The 23,895-nt window shown below is 49.1% G+C and overlaps 1 protein-coding gene across 1 annotated transcript in view; it reads right to left on the minus strand.

Moving 5' to 3' along the window:
- Positions 1–23,895, minus strand: part of VPS8 (VPS8 subunit of CORVET complex) — a 384,233-nt gene that overhangs the window by 345,224 nt on the left and 15,114 nt on the right. The window contains exons 2-3 of the mRNA XM_070466284.1: positions 5,930–6,049; positions 3,083–3,136 (exon numbers count right to left, since the gene is read on the minus strand). The gene's annotated coding sequence lies outside the window, so the exon portion shown is untranslated. The remainder of the gene's footprint in view (positions 1–3,082; positions 3,137–5,929; positions 6,050–23,895) is intronic.

Consider the following 23,895-nt stretch of genomic DNA (forward strand, 5'->3'; position numbering starts at 1 on the left):
CTAGAGCCTCATGGCTGTAGAATGTTTTCTTCTACACTGCATATCCGTGTGCTTTATAAGTGTGTTCTATAGATATGTTAGTATACATGTATTAATAGCTGTTGTTGTTGAGTCTGACTCCTTTGAGACCACATGGACTGTAGCCCACCAGGCTCCTCTGTCCATGGGATTCTCCAGGCAAGAATACTGGAGTGGGTTGCCATCTCCTTCTCCAGGGGATCTTCCCAACCCAGGGATGGAACCCTCATCTCCTGCATTGGCAGGTGGATTCTTGATTACTGAGCTAGCACGGAAGCCCACACACAGCTAGGCAGATATGGATCGGTTTACGAGGTGGTGGCACGGCTCCTGCCTGTGGCAGCCAAGTTGCTGTCAGGGCTCCTCACAGGGCAGCTCCCCTGTCTCTCCCCACGGGTCTCCCCCGTCACTTCCGCCTGTGACTCCTTTCCCCCACTCCCCAACGTCAAGCTGTCATCATCGCCAACTCCTCCCTCACTTTTCTTCCCCGCAGCCCGGCTGTTGCTCTATCCTTATTCTTCCTCCACAGCAGCTCTGAAATCTGTTCCTTTCTTGGTGTCCGCCCCCTCCATCAGCATCCCCCTCCTGTGTCCCCATCTCTCCTGTCTCTTGTCTCTGCTGGCTTTTTTTTTTTTTGCTTCTCCCCCTCTCTGACTTTGTGCTTCACCTGCTCTTTGTCCATCTGCCTACCCCTCTCCGTTCACTCTTGTTTCGTGTGCAGCCCTGACTCCTGGCCCCTCTGAGTCCCGGTGCACCTTTCTCTCAGTTGGCCTCTTTCTCTCTGGTCGGTTGCGGGTGTTTGTCTTTATCTCTCCACTGTCTCCTAACAGGTCACAGCCGGAAACTCCTTGGGGAAGCAGGGTTTGAGCTTTCTTCTTTCTAACCTCGCTGTCAAGTTGACTTCCCGCCTGGCCTGAGCTCTGAGCAGAGCAGAGCAGAGCAGAGGCATCGCAGCAGGGAGACGGGCCTTGGCCTGAGAGATCCATGGGCTGTGGGGAGAACAGCTGGGCCGGAGGAGCCAGTGAGGCGGCCCTGCCTGTTACTAAAACAAGTGGCAGGCCTGGCTCATTTGCATGTCGGGTCTCTTTTACATAAATCTGCATGTCAAGCTGGAGGCCCAGGAGCCAGGTAATGCAAAATGATGCAAAATAAATTAGTGTGCCCTTCTGCAGGTGCAAGCCAGCCCTATCCAACTGACAGAGCAAACCCAGAAGAGCTGGTGTCCTCCTAGAGTAAGGGGGGAGTGGGGAAGTGGGGGCTTGGGGGGATGGGGCAGGGGCAGAACCTCTGGCTTGCTCTCTAGCCTGGCTCCAGGGTGGCCCTGGGAGAGAGGATGGGCCGCCATGACTGGAGAGGGCTGTGAAGCCAGCCAGCTTGGACCACACAGGCTCATCCAGACCCTGGAGACTTGGATTCCAGGGCTGGGAGAGGGGGCATTTAGGGCTCACCCCATTCGGTGGGGGAAAAGAAATAGGAGAAGGACCTTTCCAAGGTTACCCATCCTGATGTGGCAGGGCCCAGCACAGAAGCCTGCACTCCTGGCTCTCAGCAAAGTAACCTCTTTGTTCTGTATCATGGGATAGAAGTGGGTGAATTTCACTGGGGGTCTCCAGTGATTTGGGGGGAATCAAATCAGGGATGTCAGTCTACCCTTCTACTCTACCTGGCCTTTGGGGGCACTGCCCCTGTGCTAACCACCTTGGGGTGCCCTTCAGAGCTCCCTGACCCAGACCTGGGGTCCTATTCCCCCTCTAGAAAAGGCAGTGTGGGAAAGAAGTAATAGCCATTCTCCCTCTGCATTCTCTAGTTTCTGCCAAGTGTGACTTCTTGGCTCTCCTCTGGATTGGGAAGTGATTCCTGAAGCCCCAAGGCTTCTGAGAGGCCCCTTCATGTGAGAGGTGGATAGAGAGGGGGGTTGTAGCACCACAACCTGCCCCAGGCCCAGCTCTGTTTCCCCTCTGACCCAAAAGGCGAACCAGCCATGGGATCCCAAACGCTCCCAGAGACCTCTCACCCTCTCCAGATGCACCACACAGCTTGTTTAAAGGGGACCCACGGCCAATCACATCTGTGCTAACTAGGACCTCCACTCCAATTCTCCTCTGCTGCTGGAAGCTGACCAACAGAGCTCCATCCTGCCCTGAAAGTGCAGGCTAACCGTGGGGATGGCATCTCAGGGGGCAGGGCACCCATGGTTAAAAACAATGAGCCACATCTCTGCCTGTGTAGTGCTGAGGCAATTTACCAGCCGTGTGACCCAGGGCAAGACACCTGGCCTCTCTGACCCAAGTTTTCTCATCCATAAATTCCGGTAAGCATTCCTACCTAGTAGGGTTACCATGAGGCATAAATGAGACAAGCACAGACAGCACCCCACACAGTGCCTGGCACAAAGGAAGCAACCATAAATAGTGAAACAGTGAAAGTGTTTATCGCTCAGTCATATCTGACTCTTTGCAAGTTGATGGACTGTAACTCACCAGCCTCCTCTGTCCAGGGGATTCTCCCCGCAAGAATACTGGAGTGGGTTGCTATTCCCTTCTCCAGGGGATCTTCCCAACTCAGGAATCAAACTGGGGTCGCCCACATTGCAGGCAGATTCTTTACTGTCTGAGCCACCTAGGAAGCCCAGTAGTATTACTCTTGCAAATACAGGTGTCATAACCAGGCCAACCTAGGTCAGAGGAAGGGGGTGGGAAGCAGAAAGAAGTTCAGGTGGGGTCTCTCTCTCCCACTGCCTTTGCTCTTCCCATCACCTTCTTCCGTTCCCCACCCTCCAATCTAGTCTCCAGATTTGTTCCAGAGGGAAAGTATTAAAACATGCCTACTGTCATGCCACTTCTTTGCTTTAACTCCTTTCTGGCTCCCTATTGCTCTTAGGATAAAGCCCACACTCCTTAACATGGTCTTACAAGACTTTTTGTAATCTGGGTCCTGCTTATCTCTGAGCCTCATCTCTCAACCGCTTGTAACCTAAGCTTTGGGACCACAGTTGCTCAGACACGCATGTTGGCACTCACCTCCAGGCCTCTGCACGGGCTGCTTCCTGACCCCAGCTACTCACCTCTTCTGCAGTCAGTTTAGAAGTTGCTTCCTCAGAATACTCCTGCTCTCCTGGCTGAGGATGAAAAGAGAAGGGTTTATGGAGCTCCTCATCCCCGGAGATTTTTCTGAGGTTCAGGAAGTAGGGATGTCTAAGATCATTTAGTCTCCTTTGGCAGAGAAGAAACCCAAGACCCAGAGGGAGGGGGCTTCCTCCAGGTTCCCCCCAGCCTCCCTCCACACTAGCACAGAGGGAACCAGTGACCCCTCCAATCAGGGACACCTCCTCTGACACCAAGGATAACCTCTCATTCTAATTCATTTGCATCTAATCATTTAATCACCTCTCCCAGGGAGAATGAATAAACACAAAAGACCAGGAGACCCAAAGGAATGAATTCCAAGCCCTCGGAGAGCCCACAGGGATGTATGTGTTTTGGGGCCAGGGATATTTTAGTGACTGTTCCCTTGGGGTCACTATCTCCTTTTCCCTCTTCATCAGATTCTGGTTGGCCTCATCTGCCAAGTGAGAGAAGCTTGTGACCAGGGAATTAAGGGGCACAAGGGACTCCTTGGGGAGCTGTGAATTTAAAGCATGGCCAAGTGAGAACCAGTCAAGGCCACTGCTGCAGCTTAGAAAACAAACAAGTTCTGAAACCAGAAAACCTGAGTTTAAGTCCCACTTGCTAGCAATGTGAAAGTGCAAATCAGTGAAGCTTTCTGTACTTCAGTCTCTTCCACAGTAAAATGGGAGTAACACAATAACTCCCTCACCAGGCTGTCATGAGGGTCCGGTGAGGGAATAGGTGGGAAAGTGCCTCCTACACAGTTCAGTAATCAACATGCCTTCTTCATGAGCCGAACACGCATGGGAAGATTCTGATCGGGAACCAGGCTCCGAAGCCCAGAGCTGATTGCTAACTCAGCAGCCTGCGCTTGCTGCCATCCTGTGCCTAATCTGTTATGGACTGAAAGGTGTTGGGCTTATAAATATTTGCTCCTTATGGCCAGGCTTTCCTGAGTGTTATCAGCCTGGCTGATAAGATAATCCTGCCTGGTGGGACGGGCTCTGGCACCTGGCATTCTGTGTTGCAGGTGACCTAGCAGACTTAACTTTTTAATACCTAGCAAGTCAATACAGAGGCTCTCGGCTTACCAGCTAGGAGGGGCCGGCCAAGTGGGACTCCGAAATTAATTCTCTTTGTTTCTGAATCTGATGTCTAGAATTGACCGGAGACTCCAAGTTAACACCTTTCCTGCCAGATGGTGACTGGGTCTTCACTGGCTCCACTGAGCTCAGAACCAAAATGATTTTGAAAAGACTTGAAGTGAGCACCCTTCTCCTTTAATTAAGCACAAAATCTCCATATCTATTTCAGGCTTTGAAAAGTGAAACCCAGAGAAGGCAGGTTCCCCAGGCAGAGGGGAGAGGTGTGCGGAATTAATATTCCATCTCTATTTTTCCTGTGTAATTTAATAAGTTGACTAAGCTTATCAGGGGGACCTGGGCTGCATTTAGCTCCTGGGCAAGCTGGGCTCACATTCTCGCCTCACTGGCCAGGTGAGGTGAGCTGGGGTTAAGGGGAAGAGCTGGGACCCCTCCCACCTTTTTGGGGCGCCCATGACCATTTGGCAGCATGCCCCTCCCCCCTCAAATGCTCTAGCCTGACCCTCAAAGTTCTAGGTGCACCCTGAACCGCCTTGGACCCCCCCCTGCCCATCCCCCCACTGCCTTTCACCTCTCCCAGCTTCAGGGGGCATGTGGACTTGCTGGTATTTTTTAGAGAGAAAGTCTTTTTTTAATTGGAGGATAATTGCTTTACAAAGTTGTGTTGGTTTTTGCTGTGAAACAGCTTTAAATATACCTGTAACCCCTCCCTCTTAAGCCACTCTCCCCCATGACTTGCACGTATTTAAAGAAGGCACGGGAAGGGAGGGGCTGTGCTGGGACTGCCCCAGTCCTGTACCTCCAGGAAGAAAGGTAACTGCCCAGACAGGCTGCTTCCCGAGGTCCAGCACACCCTTCTCCCCATCCTTCCTTCCACCCCATCATTTTCCCTCCTCTGCTGGTCCTCAGAGGGCAACTCCAGGACTGCTTCTCTCTGGAACTGAGGGCTCTCGGGCTCTCAAGGAATCTGTTTCACAAACATCAAATTCTCATAGAAAACTTCAGAATCCCGGGAAAGAAATCCTTGGAACCCAGTGTGGGAAACATTACTCTGGGCTGTCATCTCTTTTTGAACATCCACTGAGCTCCTCCCGCTCATCTCCGTGAGAAGCACTTGGGGGCAGGGAGGATATCAGTATAGAATATGTTTCCAAATAAGCGGGAAGGGACTTTAGAGATCAGTGAATCCATCCCCTTTGCCATGGATGGATAGAATCAAGTTCAAGGAGGGAAAATGGTCACTCCAATGAGTTCTCACCACTGAAGCTGGGCCAGTGGGGCTTCACTGGGGGTTCACTAGTGGAGGGTGCATATAACACTCTAGGGGCTCTGGAGTCAGAGGGACCTGAGGTCAAATTTTGGCTCAGCTGTGAGACTTGGCCAAGTTATAAAAGCTTCTTTGTGCTTCAGTTTTATCATTTGTAGGATGGGATAACAGTAATCACTTCACAGGGTCAATAGATGAGATGAGGAATGTTACCTGCCTGACATGTATTACTCTAGAACTTCTTGAAGGAGTGGCTTAATTTTATTTACCGCTGTATCCTCAGACCCTAGAACATGCCAGGCCTAGAGCAGCAGTGAACAAATGCATGTTGAATGGATGAATGCAGCATATAGTTCTTATTATCACTCTTACCCTTAATGGTTCCTATGATCACTATTACTGACCTGAGTATTTTCTTTTTCAACTTCACTCACCTTTTCTTTTCCTCTCCTGTACTCTTCTCTGTTCACTCATTGTAGCGGCATGTACAGGGGCATTCCTGCAGATGTACACCTTCATACTTGCACTGCTTCTGTCTCTTCACCTCTTCTCACCTGCAGGGGGAGAGGGAGAATCATGAGGCTGAATCCATACCTTTGCTTTCCTACTCAAGCCCCACCCAACTCAGGGTTCAAATTGCTGCTCCCCTTCATATATCTGAAATCCTGTCTACTCTCCTCTAATATATTTAGTGCTGCTTAGTAAGTCAGGAGTGGTGGAAAAAAAAATTCCCACCAGTATTTTTTCATTTCCAAGGAAGGCTGTCCTTTTGGTTTTGTTTTGTCTGATTCAAAATTGACTGATGCAATTCCCTCCTGCTCTGACAAATCAGGACCCTCAGCAAAGAAGGAAACAGAGCCAAAGAGAGAAGAGAAAGGGTCAGCCACTTTCTGGAGATTTATGAAGCTCCCATCTGAGCAGAGGCAGCTGGACAGTGCTCTCCTAGGTTCAGGCCTCGAGTTTCAGGAAAACAAAAAGACAAAAAGACTCCAAGACGCGCCTTCATTTGAGTCATTTGGGTGGAGTTGGTGTTTTTATCTTTGTTATCTTCCTATTTCCCTCCCCTGTGAGCTGAGTGCTTCCGTATGCCTTTGGGGTCTAGGACAACTGGGCCAAAATACCAAGAGATGATCCTTCCGTTCTCTCAAGTCCCATTCTCACTCCTTTTGTCCCACTCCTGGGCTTAGGGTTTAAGTTCATTTTGAATTGGTGATCATCTTGAGAGGAAAACACAAAGAAAGTGGATAAACTAGACTGTAATATGACATAAATAACTCAACCCTACAAATTAACACAAGCCTACACCTGAAAGAATCAGACCACAAGCAAACAAAAATTTGGCTAATAACAGAAAATAATAATACAGCCTATGGCCTTTAACTAGATCAGTGTGACTTAAATTGTAAAGTGAAATACTCAATCCAGAGAAACTTTAAGGGTTGATTTGGTTTATGTACTCCCTTAATATATATGGCTAAAAAACAGATTCTGTTTACACTCATCTTTTCAGTAACCTAACTGAACAAGTTTGTTGTTTTTTTAGTCTCTAAGTACGTCTGACTCTTTTGTGACCCCAGGGACAGTAGTCTTCCAGGCTCCTCTGTCCATGGGATTTCCCAGACAAGAATACTGGAGTACGTCGTCATTTCCTCCTTTGGGGGATCTTCCCAACACAGGGATTGAACTTGCATCTCTTGCATCTCCTGCATTGGCAGGTGGATTCTTTACCACTGTAGCCATTACTAAATTAATGGAAATGTTGACTGTATTCAGATAAGTGGTTTCCATCTTTTTGAGGGTGACCAGCCCCCTGTTTGAGTTCAGATCTTACTGCGCACAGGACCCGATGGTGAGTGGCCAACTCCCTGAAACCTAACCAAGCAGGGAGGTCAGGTGGGGGTGGTCCACCTAGTGGGGCTCCAACAAGCTGAAGCAGGTAACAGGAGCATCTCTTACATTGATTACAGGCCCTTTGAGTGGAAGGAATGCACCTCCTGAGTTGAGAGTGGGCATGATCTACTGCATCATGTCCAGTAGATGGACAATTCAAGTCGATTATAGACTGAAGGCTTGTGTCATCCCTGATGTGGTGGTGTCATGCGGATGGTGATTGCAGCCATGAAATTAAAAGACGCTTGCTCCTTGAAAAGAAAGTTATGACCAACCTAGACAGCATATTAAAAAGCAGAGACATTACTTTCTGTCTAGTCAAGGCTATGGTTTTTCCAGTAGTCATGTATGGATGTGAGAGTTGGGCTATAAAGAAAGCTGAGTGGTGAAGAATTGATGCTTTTGAACTGCAGTGTTGGAGAAGACTCGTGAGAGTCCCTTGGACTGCAAGGAGATCCAACCAGTCCATCCTGAAGGAGATCAGTCCTGGGTGTTCATTGGAGGGACTGATGTTGAAGCTGCCACCTGATGCGAAGAGCTGACTCATTGGAAAAGACCCTGATGCTGGGAAAGATTGAGGGCAGGAGGAGAAGGGGACAACAGAGTATGAGATGGTTGGATGGCATCACCGACACAATGGACATGGGTTTGGGTGGACTCAGAGTTGGTGATGGACAGGGAGGCCTGGCATGCTGCGGTTCATAGGTTCACAAAGAGTCGGACACGACTGAGTGACTGAGCTGAACTGAACAGGAGGTGGGGCCTTTGGGAGGTGATTGAGTCACGAGCACGGAGCCCTTATGAATGGGATCCATGCCCTTCTAAAAGAGACCCCAGGGACTTCCTTGGTGGTCTGGTGGTTAAGAGTCCTTGCTGCCTATGCAGGATGCATGGGTTCAAACCCTGGTCAGGGAACCAAGATCCTGTGTGCCACATGGCACAGTGCAGCCAAAAAATTATAAATAAAATAAAGAGACCCCAGAGAACTCTCTCACCCCTTCTGTCAGGTAGACACAGTAATATAATGACGATCTGTGATCTAGGAAATGGGATCTCACCAGACACTAAATCAGTTGGCACTTTGATCCTGGACTTCCCAGCCTCCGGAAGTATGAAAAATAAGTGTTTGCTTTTGAAGCTGCCAAGTCTATGGTGTTTCTCTTATAGCAGCCTGAATGGATTAAAATAGCATCCCAGTGCATTGTGGGAGCAAGAAAGAGTCTGAGATGGGCATCAGAGCTGGAGTATGGAGTAGGGAGGCATGGGGCTGGGGATGTTCTTTGCCAGCCTGGGCCCTTAGCCCCAAGAAGCATGCCTCTTCCTTGGCCACCAGAGACACATTAAAAACCCTGCGTGCTCATCAGTTTGGCACCTACTGCTCTGTCTGCCCCTGACATTGGCTCCGCCTTGGCTCCAGGCTCTCTCACAAGCCGGCATACGTGGACTTGGCAGCCTGGTCCCATTTCTCCTTCTTGACTGTCTTGGAAATCCAAGACAGCCAATTATTGGAAATCCAATTATTGGTAACCAGGCACCAATAATTACCCCCAGGCACCAAAACTGACCTCCAGCCCCACAGCTGCATCCAACTCAGGCGCCTGGGACACCACAGCCCACCAGACTCCTGAGGGGGTCAGGGCAGAGACTGTGGAGGAGAAGAGGTGGGAACTAGAGAATAAAAAGACTGTGTTAAAATGGGCAAGGAGAAGAGTAATTTAAGTGAATATTAGAAAGACATTTAAAAATACACCCCTGTGGTGCATGGTATGAGTGGGCTGGGGAGGAGGACTTTGACATTAAATTGATTTCCAACACCCTCTGGCATAAACAGAGACCCTCCCTGCTGTGAACCCCCATAAGGTGGCCTCAGTCTGATTCTTTTGGCTTTTAGGTGTGACCTCTGAGGAATGACAGAAGAGAATGGCTGTTCAAGCTGAGAAAAATTTATTCAAACTCCATGCAGTGTGCCAAAGCTCTTTTTTGTTGTTGTTGTTAGCTCTGTCTTTGCTCCAAGAATGTCTTCTTTTTCATTTCTGGAGATCTCAATGCTTACAGCAATCACCTGGTCTGGGAGTCCTGTTTATCTCCTCACAGTGAGCCTTGCTTCTATTTCATAACATCCTCCCTTTCAACTCTCAGTACTTGTCAGCAGAGAGTATATAGGAAGCAATAAGATCTATGAACCAAGTTATCAATATTTGCCTTCCTGCCTCGTCATGGGTCACAAGCTCTGATGCCGAAGTGATGCTGCTGGATGAGTCTTTACTCAGTTACCCAGACACTCACATTCCCAGAAAGTGCACAACACCAAGAACCACTGTCAATCCAAAAAGAAAATGTCTTTTTGGAACCACTCTAGCTTTACCTCATCTTCCTCCACAAACCTAGCCTTGGAAACTTTCCTATTCAGCTTAAAAAAAAATTGATGACAACTTGGATGGGAACACAGATAGCATATTTATCAAAATTTCAGATGATACAAAATCACTATTAAGTAGGGTAAAAGAGTAAGGTTCCAAGTTTACCTTGATAGATTGGACAAGGAACTGAATTTAACAAGATGAAATTTACTACCCTTGGGCTCAAAACAAAACAAAACAAAAACCCAGCACAGCAGTATAATTTCAGAATTTGGAAGAGGGAGCTAAAAGAGCCACATATTGGTTGCAAGTTCAGTATTCGTGCATGCTCAGTCATGCGTGATCCTGCAACCCCGTGGACTGTACCCCACCAGGCTCCTCTGTCTATGGGATTTCCCAGGCAATGATACTGGAGAGGGTGGGTTGCCATTTCCTCCTTCAGGGGATCTTCCTGAACTAGGGATCAAACCAGAGTCTCCTGCCTCTCCTTCACTGGCAGGTGGATTCTTTACCACTAAGCCACCTGGGAAGTCAAAGTTCACTGTGAGTCAAGGGTATAATGTGACTCTCAGAGCACCTGAGGTGAGTTTAGGCTGCATCAGTGAAGGAGAGCAGGAAGTGATCCTGCTCTCAGCACTCCTGGACCACACCTGATGTGTTGTGCTTCCTTCTGACACTGCTCTGGGATGAACACTGACAACCTCTGAGGGGTGGAAACAGGAAGACAGAGAATCTGGAAATTATAACAAATGAGAACAATAAAAGAACTAAGGAAGTTTAATCCCAAAGAGGAAAAAGATATAAGGGGGCATGAAAGTTGTTTTTAAGTGTTTTAAGACTGATCTCCTATACAAACTGGAGATTTTTTTTTTCTTTCCCAGTTTGAGAAGACAAAGGTAGCTACATGAGAATAAGTAACAGGGAGCTAAATTTCAGTCTGGTCTGAGGAAGAACTTTCTTTTGTAACAGTGAGAAGTGTGCCAAGCTAGAATAATCTGCCTGATGAGGTAATGAGTTCCCTGTCATTGGAGAAATTCAGGCAAAAGCTGGAGGATCACACATGAGGGATGTTGCAGAGAGAGTTCTAGTATTCATCAGAGGATCAGATCAGATGATCTTTAAGGATGCTTTCAACTCACAGATATTCTGAATTTCAGGGTTGTTATTATAATTTACTATATATTACTTATATGAAGATATCTCATTCCTTTTGGTAAAGTGATAAAGCTGCTGAATTTTAGAAATACTTTCCAGTTCTTTTCACACTCAATTTCAATTTCAGATGGAGTACAGTGGAGACAACTGTATAGGTTCAAACTTGGTTCTGTTACTTACCAGCTGTGTGACCTTGGGCAAGTCACTTCTCTTCTCTGAGCCTCAGTTTCCTCATCTATGAAATAGAAATAATAATAGTACCTGCTTCATAGGGATGTTATGAGGATTAAATAAATATTTGAGAAGCGCTCAGAACACTGCCGCATACAGTAAGTATTACAAATGTGTTTGTTAAATTTAAAATAACATAAAATGGCTGAAAATAAAGAATGGGAATGGTCTCAAATTTAACAAATGGTTCAAGGATGTCCTCCTCCTTTACCAACTCATCACTAGCAGCTCTGGCTGTAAAATAGCCAAGAACCCAGAGGCAGCAAAGAGAGAAAAAAAAAAGGCAAAAATCACACAGGCTCCCCAGCCCTCAAGGGGGAAGCAAAAGCTTCCTGTGATTGGTTTACCGTAACCTCTGAAAAGGGCTGTGTGTTTAATGACACCAGCTTATCCTTTCCTCCCCCACCCCTCCTCTCTCTTCTTGGAGTTGCTAGGAGGCCAGGGGTGTGCTGCATCCTAATAAAGCCATGGCGGGGGAAGGAGGGGGCCAGAGCTTGTTAGATATACACGGCCTGTCTGCGGGAGCTTAATATCCTTTTACTGGAATAACTATTGTCCCAGCTTCTCAACGAATACCGACCATCATTAATAAAAGGGCTAATAAAAGCATTTATTGCGCTCAGGCAATAGCCTCGCTTTTTCTAGCTCCAGGGCCTTGGCGGAGGCAGCTATTGAGGATAAGAACTGGAAAAGTAAGACTCCCACTGCAAGGCAGAGATCAGCCCCTGCCCCAGCCCCGACCCAGCACCCTCCCCCCAGGCCTGGGCAGCCAGAGCAGTGGGAGACTGGGGCGTGAAGACAATGAATGCATCACTGAGGCATCAGGCTCCTGGGCCTTTTTTAAATGGTAAATATGGAGTGGTGATGTGTAAAGAAAAAATAGTCCTATTACCAAGTTCTCTCAAGAAGCTTAAAGCACTTCACCTTGCAAGACTGTTATTCCCATTTTACTGAGGGGAAAATAAAGGCACAGAGTGATTAGGGGCTCACTCAGCCACATGCTGTCTGATATCCTTGCCAGAACCAAGACTAGAATACAATGTTCCTGACTTCCAAATCCAGAACCATCATGAAATTTTAAAAAGGGCGAGACTGTATCTATCTCTGTCCAGCCTCCGATGTGGGGAATCAGTGAAGGCTGTGATCATCATCATTGCTTCCCTAAATTATTATTGTTGTTATTATAATAACTAGTGGGTAGAGTTGAGTGGGTGGTAGATACAAGATAATTACTAAGACCCCAGAATTAAAGTGTTGAGTCTCTACTTTTCCACGGCTGCTCATAGATGAAAATGAAAGCTGTCCTCCAGGGAACTCTGGGAAGAGCCCTAATCTTGAGATAGCGTGAATCCGAGTGGGGAAGGCAATGGAGAAAGGTCAGGAGAGGCTTGGAAGCCAGCCTTGGAGATGCTGGGATTCTTGACTGTGGATGGCACAGGAGCCTGAGAAGGCACAGTCAATCCAGCAGGTTCAAATCCTGGCTCTGCCACTCCTTTGCTGTGTGACCATGGAAAAGTTACCTAACCTCTCTGAAGTTCAGATTCCTTAGCTGTGAAATGGGGATAATAATCATCCCTACCCCTAAGTCTGTTGTAAGTGAAGATTAGAGGAAAGACTGTGAGAGCTCATAAACAAAAACCTGAGCCTACAGCTTGCCAATGAGGAGAACCAGAAACTGTGGGGCTGCGTGACTCTCCCGACATCAGGACGACACTGGGAAGCAGTCTTTTCCTCAGGACTACCTAGGTTCAGCGGAAAATAACTTTGGCCTTAGTTTTCCCCATATTTAAGACAGAGCAACAAAATCTCTGCCCTCAGCAACTCCCTGCCCCCCCCTCCCCCGCCCCGCGAGGGTTGTCAGATGGATGGAGAAGAGATACCATCCTTGAGAGGACAGGGGGCGTTAATAACAGCACCCTGGATCTCTATTATTATTGTCATTATTCCAGCTATGTCCAGTAAGCAGCGGGGACCCAGGTGATTCACGGTCTGCACGCCGCAGCCCTGGTCCACCTGTTGCAACTTGCCCGCCTGCCAGGATTCCTCCTCCTGCGAGGCCTCCACCTCTTTCTCAGCTCATACTGGCAGCTCAGGGTTCTCCGTCACCAGATGGGATGGAGGCACGAGGGAGGCATTTGGGAACAGAGCACCCAGCTCAGAAGGGCTGGGACTCCTGCCACAGTGGCCACAGCCCTGCCTCACATCAGCAGCCACAGAGTAAGCCTAGGGTATGGGGCGGGGGGTTGGGGCTGGGAGATTATGAGTTTCAGATCAACCACTCCTTGAGAGATCTCCCAGTCCCTTCGGAGGATGGCAGGGACCAGGGATGGCAGGGATCAGGGAGAAAGGGGTTCAGGCCTGGGTCGGTCCTGTGGCAGTCCTTCTGGGGGAGGGGGCGGGGGGGGCGAGGGGGGGGGTGATGGTGCGAGGGGGCAAGTCCCTATCCACCTCCAGGGGGCCTGCTCTGAATGGCAGAGGTCTGGTGAAAGGAACTGCCTGGAAACTGGGTAGCATCAGAGGATGGTTCTTAAACTCTGTAACCCCAGGTACTTGGGTCCTAAGGTTTCAACAACAGCTAGAGCTAAGGAAAGGGAGCCGGGGTGCTTCTGACAGTCATGAAGCACCCCCCCACCCCTGCCTTGCAAGCACTCTATAAATGTGATCTGAACATCTGTGACTCACCCGCACACACCCCTGCAGTTTCGTGGTGAGGACACAGCTAATCATAGCTGGTGTTTGGGGAGGAAGAAGGATTTTGCCACAAGCTCCATGACAGACTCTCTCCCTCCTTCTCTGGGATGGTGAAGCGGGTATGACTGGCCGCCAGTTTGGCAAGGAGTTTCTGCCTCCCTGAGGATTGGTCCTGCCTGGGACAAGAACACAGCCCCAGAAGAGCCATTTATGTCAGGGTTGGTTCCCTGGTTTCTGATCAAGGTCACACCAGGAAGATCAGAGCTGGAACCCCTAAGATCTATCGGAGATGTTTGTTTTGGTTCTGTTCGGGCTTGTTTACATTTGAGCTGGAAGGGGCCCAACTATAGGACATCTGGCTGTATCTGTCACTCTAGATGAGGAAACTGAGGTCTATTGAGGCTGAAGTGACTTATCCAAAGTTATTTGGAGTCTTTTCATACTGTTCACCTGATGCAAAGAGCCGACTCATTGGAAAAGACCTGGATGCTGGGAAAGATTGAGGACAGGAGGAGAAAGGGGTGACAGAGATGAGATGAGATAGTTGGATGACATCACCAACTCAGTGGATGTGAGTTTGAGCTAACTCCGGGAGGTAGTGTAGGACAGAGAAGCCTGGCGTGCTGCAGTCCATGGGGTTGTAAAGAGTTGGACATGACTTAGCGACTGAGCAATTTAGAATCTTAGACACAGAACTGCAACTCTGCCTCCAGATTCAGCATTCTTTCTATGGACTCTTCTGGGTCCATTGTGAGTCCTGAGAAACAACTGCAACAATGTCAGCTCCCATTCATAGAGCATTTAATGTGTGCCAGTTACTAGATTAGGTGGTGTGTACACTACATCAGGCTGAGGATATATATAAGGTGGGAACCACATCAGAGAAGTGGTTTGCACAGATCAATTGTCTGTTTTCTTTCAGGTCTAAGGCACAGTGTTTCTGTGGCACATTTTCAAACCATCAGCCATTTGGGATGTGCTGCTTTATCAACTGACTGCATGTTCTATATATCAGTTCTCCAGAGTCCTGGAAATCCAGAGATAAAATAGGATAGGGTCCCCCCTGCAGTGTACTAGAATCAGTAATTTACCAGAGTTAAAGAAAAAGGGTCAGGAACACAGGTAAAAAAAAAAAAAATCCTGGGGAGATGGAGGCTTCTTGATACATTTTAGCAGGGTTTTGAAGGGCGAGTAGGAGTTGGCTAGGTGGTTAGCTATGAATAGGAGAAATAAAATGCATGCAGAGAAAACAGCAAGCAGAAAAGCTGTAGAGAAAGTATTTTATGTGTTTGGAGACAACAAATAGTTTGAGACAGAAAGTGGAGGGATGGAGGGGATGGTGGGAGACAATGCTACACAGGTGAGTTGAGGCCAGCAATGAGGAAGGTCTAATGCCAGGCTAAGGAGGGCACCAGTCTGGAGTTCAAGCTTTGGAGATCTGCTTTGAAAGGACTCTGAGGTTCTCATTCCTAGCTTTGATACATTCATATACGCACACTAAGTGGCTTCAGTCGTATCCGACTCTGCGAGTATGGACCTATGGACTGTAGCACGCCAGGTTCCCCTGTCCATGGGGATTCTATTCTCCAGGCATGAATAATGGAGTGGGTTGCCAAGCCCTTCCCCAGGGGGTCTTCCCGACCCAGGGATTGAACCCACATCTCTTACATCTCCTGCGTTGGCAGGCAGGTTCTTTACACTATCATCTGGGAGGCCCCCACACATATATGCATACATACAAATCAGAGGTAGAATATATATTTGGCCTGTCTCCCCCACCCCACCCCACCCCCACCTCCCTATTGGTCTGGGCACCTGTGAGTGTGTTCATCCACCTGGAGCGCTAATTAGGCCCTCTGGGGAGTCTGACACCGACCGCCAGCTGTGGTCACAACCGCCAGCTTGTGGCCTCTGCACAGGAACTTTCTCGGTGCTTCTCTGGTGTTCCCCTCATTACTGGGTGTTAGTGGAGTCTTGACCACATGGCATTCTGCTTGGTCAGAGTTTGTCAGACGGCCCATGCAGTGGGGCACGTGTGGAACCCCCAGGTGGGTGGTGGAACTGTAACAACTCCTTCCCTGTCCCTCATCTGGCCCCAGCTCCTGGCCCCCCTCAAGCAAGGCTCCACCCCCATCAGAACCGCCACCACCAGCTTCCAGCCCAGGGGTTTTCAGCCTTCTTCTCAGAAGAGCATGCCTTCCCTGCCTCCTCCTGGCTGGTTTTTCAGCCCACCCTGCCTGGATTTAGGGGCATTCTCAGGTCTTCCAAAGTTGAAAAAAAGAGATCCTCACCACCATATGCATCAAGATCTTCATTTTTAAAATCAAATAATCATCCTGAAGGATGCTTCGTGACAGAGGACAGAAGATGAATTTTGGAGCCTGACAGTCTCGAACCCTGGCTGTGTGATCTTTGGCAAGTCACTTCTCTGAGCTCCAGTTTCCTTATCTGTAAAATGAGGATGTTGGCCCTCACTGCACAGGGATTAAAAGAGATAAACATGCAGGATGCCAATCAAGGAAGGGCTGAGTTCAGCAGAGAGACCCAAGCAGGACAGGACACATTCCTTTGCTTCCTCTTAGAACAAGTACCTTTAGCTTCTGGGACCTAAAAACCCATAAACCAAACAGTATATTCGATTGGGTCTTCTAGCTGTTGTGACTCAGGAGTGAAATGGGGTAGAGCCCATCCTCCAAACAGCTCCCCAGGCCTCTGCCAACCAGAGGAAGATGTGTCATTCCTGTTCCAGAGAGAACAAAGGGCTCAGGCCAAAGCCGTCCGCCGAGGTCCTCAGACAGGTGGCTCCTGGACTGACCTCTGCCGGCCCATAAGCTCCACAGTTTCACTGTTCCGCCTGGGCTGCGGGCTGCGGGGCTGGTTGGTGGAGTTGGCTTAGAGAAGGGTATTTTGTATTTGGCTTTTGGAATGACTAATGAATGAGCTGTCTCCACTGCAGGAGAATTATGCCACTTAAGCAAAACCCAGCCGGGCTGGTCGGCTCAGAGATAGCTAATAGGAAATGCCTGTCAGAACACTGACGCTTCAAAGCCAAATATATTCTCACTGTGTTCTCTGTTTGCTAAGTTTACTTTATGCAAAATATAACTCAGCTGAAAATATGTAGATGGCAGAGAGCTCGCTCCTTCCCTCTGGAAGAAAGGGAGACAAGGAGGATGGGGAGGGTAGCTCCCAGTTAACCCTCCTGGTCCCGCCAGGCTGAGGATGAGCCAGGCCCTTGTTTGGCCAAAGAGCACAGACCTTGCCTTGCAAGAAAGTCTGTGCCACTAATGGACCCATAACAACCACAGTCCTCAAAATAGAGGCAGCCCTCCCACACCATGGGAACAGAGGGATCGTGGGCAACAGACAGCACAAGTGGTCCAGCCATTTCGTGAAGCTGCAGGGGCCAGTGAGGGCCCAGGAGGGTGCCTGTGGTTTTTGTCCTTTGGTGGTTTTACCTGCCCATCCCCTCTCCCCACAAGTGAGACAAAGTCCTCTAAACCAAGAAGCAACGGAGGAAAGTCAGTGATTTCCAGGACCTGAAACACAGTGGCAGCACCTTGGTCACTGAATTGATGCTGAAATAACGTATCCCATGGGAAGAGCACTGAATGAAGGGTCAGGGTGTTTCTCGTGTGTGGCCTTGCAAGAAACATTCATCTCTTTGGGCCTTGGCTTCACTATTTATAAATGGAGAGATTGGACCAGCTCAGCAATTTCTGGGGTCACACTGACCCAACACTGTCTATTATTTAACATGATAGAATGCAGGCAGGAGTGTGGAAATAGGACCCACTGCTCAATTCCCTGCCTCTCCTCTCTCAAGGATTGCCAGGGGTCGCCATGAGGAGCTGGGTATAAAGATGGGTGAGTGAGTGGGTAAAAGTTGCTCAGTCATGTCCGACTCTTTGTGACCCCACGGATAATACAGTCCATGGAATTCTCTAGGCCAGAATACTGGAATGGGTAGCCTTTCCCTTCTCCAGGGGATCTTCCCAACCCAGGGATGAATCCAGGTCGCCCACATTGCAGGCGGATTCTTTACCAGCTTAGACACAAGGGAAGCCCTCACATCCATAAAAGATGGGATCACTTTTAAAGAGACACCTGAGATTTCTCAATATCCGAAGTGGGACAGATTCTCCAGGCCACAACCAGGGACATTAGTGTGAGCAGATGCCCTGCTGAGGAGGAGCAAAGAGATATGGACTCCTATAGCATTTGTCCTGGAAACACTTTACTATGTACAGCCACAGTCACCAAGCCACTTGACAGCAGTTCAGCCCCTCTTCCCAGATAAGGGATATGGCCTTTCTTGCAGAGGGCACTTGAGTTTGAGTTTATTTCTTCAAGATCACAGCAAGAGCTGGGCCCAAGAATCCTGGGGCTTCCTAGAAGGACTTGGAGAAAAGGCAGCTCCCACATTGTTCCAGGCAGGGTGGGACGCAGACAGAAACCAGACCCATCTCTGCTCTCAAAGAGCTCCTGCTTCATTGCAAGGTGGGCACATAAGGAGGAAACCATGGATGTGGGAGGGTTCATCACTGGCTGACTTTTTAAGCCCATTGGAAGCTCACAGAGGCAGAGGCCCTGATCAGCCATTGAATGCCTCTGAGTTTTAGGTCCTCATCTGTAAAATGGGGATAATTATTACCTGCCTTAGAGAACCAGATGAGATGTATCTAAATGCCTAACACACCACTTGGTATGTTTTAATCGTTTGATAAAAGGGAGCTATTACTGTTTATTGCCAAGGCTCAGAGGAGAGCTGCTCTCGGCAGAATGGGTTCCAGGTGAGCAGAGACTCATCCATCCTTTTAGCGCTTGGGGCCAAGCCTGGGGTGTCTGGACCTCCTGGCAGGCTCCTCCCTGGCTGCCAGCCATCACTCCATTTACCTAGTTTGCCTTTTCTTTGTTTGCAAAGAACATGGGAAAGCCCTGGCTTCAGAGCCTTGGGGGGCCTTCAGTGAGGTGGGGTGAGAGGCAGGGGCCTACCGTCTTAGGAGGAATCCAGCAGGACAGCACGACCAGGCACAAAGGGTGCCTGCGTGGAACAGTGGGCCTGGGGAGAGGGGGTAGCTGGGGAGTCTCAGTACCTCCATTAAGTCTTGCTCATGCACCCCGCCTTTTATTCTTAGTTGAGTGATTGATTCTGCTCAAAGTGGAGCAGAGTCCAAGTCAGGATATGTTGGGGAAAAAAGGCTGGATAATGTCCCATCGAGTGGGGTGAGGGGTGACTGGGCAAGGTTGCAGGGCAGGACCTGGGGCTTGCAGGGACATGCAGAGGCTTCAGAGCAGGCACTCCTCAGGGACAGAGGGAGACAAGGGGTGGGAGTCAGTGCAGATAGACTCAGGCAGCCAGCAAACCACAGAACAGGGCAGAGCCAGTTAGCAGGTCAGTGGGAGCAGGCAGCCAGCAGGAAGCCTCAGCCACAGGGCCAGGGAGGCCCTGAGACAGGTTCAGCCAAGCACAGGGACCAGCCCCAAAGGGTGGGGGTCCCAGGGCCACAGAGAAGAGTTCGTCACAGGTGGAGAGAAGCAGGGGAGCTCTGTGATGCCCAGGAAGCCAGGCGGAGGAGCCGAGACTCACTTGGGTCTTCTTAGATAGCCACCCGGGTGTAACAGCAGGGTACCGCAGCCTGTCGATCTCACAGGGCGATGGCAGGTGGTAGGAATCACACAAGGACCTCAACACACAGGCAAGGGCAGGGACTGAGCTGTGGAGGAAGCTCGACCAAAGCACTGACTTAGCTGCCAGGGTGGCCAGACATGCTAAACACAGCCACCAAAGGAGCAGAACATAGTTCTGCTCAGGTCACCCTGGAAAGCTGGTCCATCAGGCAGGTGGGGCGAAGCAGCAGGAGTCCAGAAGCCAAAAGGTAGTAGTGACCAGGTTCTGGGTGGCTGGACCTCAGCTAGAAGTGGGTTGCAGCAGTGGGGTAGAGGACTGTCAAGGCCTCATTCCCAGACAGACGGCTCTAGAAAGAGTAGTCAGGAAAAGGAACTCTGGACTCTGACACACCTGGTTTGAATCCTAGCTTCCTCCCCTCAGTAGTTATCTGATGTTGGAGGTGACACTTAATCTCTCAGTTTTCTTATCTATAAGGCAGAGATAATCAACGTCTACTTCTTAGGAGGTGAAGATTAAATAAGGCCATTTGTGGAGCTTCTGGCATACACAGATGTTTACAGAAGTATACCTGTTCTTATTATGATTATTAGCCCCTGAGATTGTCAGGTTCCAGAAAGTAAGAAGGAATTTTGAGGTTTGATGGGTAGAACACGGCAGAGCCTGGCCCCTGTGAGGAAGGGCAGGGAAGAAAAAATCACAAAGGCTCCAACCACAGATAAGACCCTGCTCAAATCCCTCATCTACTGGTGCCAGTCTGAGACCTTTAGCAAGTGACTTAGTCCCTTCAAGCCTCATTTCCTCATCTGTAAAATGGACACATCACCATCTGCCTTTTGAAGTTGCTGTGACAGTTAAACGAGATAATGTATGCGGAGTGTCCAACCCAGTAGGTGCTTAGTTAATAGTTACTCTATAAATGAGGCTGATATGTGAGGGAGCAGAGGGAGGAAGGGACTCAGGGGGCACTTGGGAGCCCAGGACTCTCCCCCAGATCTTGGATCTACTGCAGCAGAAATATTAATACTTTTTCCCTGCAGAAGCAGAAGCAGCCAGAGCTACAGAAACTACACAGGTATATACCCTGTAAACACACGTGAAAACTCTGGATTCTACCTGCCTGGACAGGACTGGCTCAGGAGCCAGGTAAATCATGTCTGATGGTGGAGGCCAGCAGTGGCTCTGGCTTGGAGGGACCGAAAAAGAGAGAACAAGGGAGGGGCTGGTGGCGGAAAGAGATCTTTTTCATTGACTCAGTAAGTAAATAAGTGCTAATTGTGCACTTTCTGTGGGTTAAGTCCTATAGACACCAAGGTGAACAAGACAGTTGTGGTCTCCACGCCTCCCATAGTGAGCATACTGGGGGAAGCAATGACAAGGGAGCTTTAGGAAGATCATTCAGTGGCTACCTTCGGGAAATGAGATATGGAGCCTGTGTGGGAGTGCTTGCCAGGGTCTAGGAGAGGGAATGAAAGCCTTCTGACCATCCTGGCAGAAAGAACATCAGACAAACCTGGCTCTGCCTCTGACCAGCTCCTTGGCTCTGGGCATGTTAGCCTTTTTGGGGTCTTCAGTTCTCTCCTCTGTAAGATGAGAAGCATGGTACCTGCCTCACAGGGTTTTGCGTGACTGTTAAATTAGGTGAGGCATAGAAATCTTGGCTCTCAGTACTGGTCAACATGTGCAGGCTGTTGTTAATAAGAACGTTAGCAACTAGGTGAATCCAGGAGTCGCACTGAAGGAATAAATGCCAAGACTCAGTGACTGAGTGTGGGAAATATTTTAGTTGACACCCGGGTGATTTTAAGGTGACTGAGTATCATTTGTGGGTCCAAGTTCCTCTGCTAGGAAAGAAGGTTTGGACTAGGGTGGAGTGGGGAGGCCAGTGCCAGCTGAAGAATTCTGAAGTCATGTCAAGCCAGGATTTATGGTTCAGTTTAGGGGGGAAAATACTTGAGTTCGGCCTCTGGGTTAAACATTACCACCTTTATTTTCTCTGAGATTCCCCCAGAGAGCAGGTGGAAGACATCCCCCAGAGCCAGAGTCAGCGCTGGACTCCCTTGGTCCTTGTTCATGTCAGATGGGAGAAGGATCCTGGACCAAAAGTGTAGTGTGGAGTGAAATGGCTGCTCAGTGAACATCCTTCCTTCCACAGACTGAACAAGGCCTCAATAAGCACATTATCTTTTTTATTTTTTAATCCTTTTAAGTGGCAGTCCTATTGTGAGTAAGGGGCTTACAGGACAAGGCCCCAGAGAGAACAAAGAGAACACTCCCACCAACTCTCTTGCCAGAAATGACCTGAAATTTTCGGAGAGGTGCGGGAGCCAAAGTTCTCAGGGAGAAGTCCCAGAAGACTGTCCATCAGGTGAGAAAATGTAGGCAAAATGTAACATGTAAAATGATGAACCAGAAAATCATCCAGGCAGCCTGCACCCAGCTATGTCTTAATGAGGCAAACTCCAAAGAAGCTTTTCCTTTAATCTGGCATTTGAAACGAAATACTGCTAAGAAGCCCCCCACCTCACCCACCCCACCCTTACGTGTTGCCATGACGACCCAAGTTCTTAGGACTTGAAAGAACTACCTCAGCATTTCTCTCTAAAACAAAAGAAAATTATTCCAGGTTTCTGGGCAGAGAACTCCAAGGAATGGGCCCTGTTACTGGATAGCAGGTTCCTCAGAGTTGCCGAGTGATGAAATATGAGCCTACGGGGACCAGGGCCTTCAGAAAAGCCGGGAAGGAAACGGGGGATGACAGGAACCCAGGGCTCGCCCCAGCTTGCGGAGCCCATGCTCTGCCTCATTGCTGGCTCTCCCCCCTCAGCTGGGCCTCATTTGCCCCTGCAGTGAAGCGCTTTAAAAGAAAACACATCCTCTCTCCATATGGAAAGGGGCAAGAGTTGGAGGGGGAGCAGGTCCTGGCTCAGGGGGTCCCAGGCGGGCAGCAGAGATGCCGTCTCGTGCTCTCCAGTTTGATTTGCTCACGGAATAGTCAAGGTGGGGCCAACCTGCTGCATGTCTAAAAAGCCCCTTCAAAGCCCCCCTTGAAAGCTTACGGTCCTGCTAATGAGGGCCGATTTAAGCCTTCTCCTGAATCCAGGAAGCAAAGCCCAGGAGGTGACAGCCGGACAGCCTACCTGCTCCCACAAAGTTCCCTCTCGTGTCAGAGCTTCGAGCCAAAAACTGAGGCCTTGACACTTTCTTATCCAATTGCTGATCACATCTTGAGTCTACTTCCTAAAAATTCCTCAAATCCATCCATTTCTTCCTCTCTCCATGGCTGTTGTCTTGATTCAGGCCTCACCATCTCTAATCTGAAATGGTACTTCCAGGTCAGCTGCATGCCAGGGCTAGAAGGGTTTACAGACACAAATCTAAACTTGTCACCTCCTGCCTAAAATCCTTCAGTGCTCCTCCTGCCTTTAGGATAAATTTTCAAATTCCTCAGGAAGATATGCAAGATCTTTCATGACTGACAGCTCTCATCCCAGTCTACTCCACACTCCAGCCATAAAGAACACAGTTCCCCTATCCACATGCTTTTCTACACCTACCCTTCCCTGACCCAGTGTGCTGGATAAGATCTGCTGGCCCCTCCAGATTCACTCTGCATCCTGCTCTGTGCCCCAGAGGCTGCCCTGTATGGACCCCATAAGCGAACTCCGGGGCCCTATGGCTTCCGGTTGGGTTTAGCCAACAGGAAGCACCAGGAGCAACTGTAACACAGGAGAGAGTGAAGCCAGGGTAGTTATTCCCTCCCTGGACAGTCCTATAAGGCTGCCTGCTCCCAGATGGAGGACCGTTCCTTCTATCAAGGCAGACTCATCTGCAGGACTTTTCTTCTGTGGTACAGAGACCCCCTCCCCATTTCTTCAGGCCTAGCGGCTGCTGCTACCCTGAATTTCTATGATATTTTGTAATGTTCCTCCACCCCCTACCCACACTCTTGCAAATAACCCCTCTGTATGTAAACCCTCCTCAAATTATCTTAACTTAGTGTGCCATCATTCCCTGTTGGGACCCTGACTAATAGAGTCATCCTTTGTCTTTGCTAAATTTCTGTGGAGACAACACCTCCTCCAGGAAGGCTTCCCGCTTCTTCCCAATCTGTGTCAGCTGCCCTGCCCCCTTGGGCTCCCAGATCCTCGGTATAGTCCACTGTTACAGCTCTTCCCATACTTTATTGCAAAAGCCAATCCTCTGTGCACCACAACTACTAGAGCCCAGGAGCTGCAACTACTGAAACCTGCCTGCCCTAGAGCCCACGCTCCGCAACAAGGGAAGACACTGCAATGAGAAGCCTGCACACCACAACAAGAGAGTAGCCCCAGCTCACCACAGCTAGAGAAAAAGCTCTAGCGACAATGAAGACAGCACAGCCGAAAATAAATAAATAAATAAATTAGATAGATAGATAGATAGATATAGATATATTCTAAAA

The sequence above is a fragment of the Odocoileus virginianus genome, chromosome 4 (assembly GCF_023699985.2).
Source record: "Odocoileus virginianus isolate 20LAN1187 ecotype Illinois chromosome 4, Ovbor_1.2, whole genome shotgun sequence".
Lineage (NCBI taxonomy): Eukaryota > Metazoa > Chordata > Mammalia > Artiodactyla > Cervidae > Odocoileus > Odocoileus virginianus.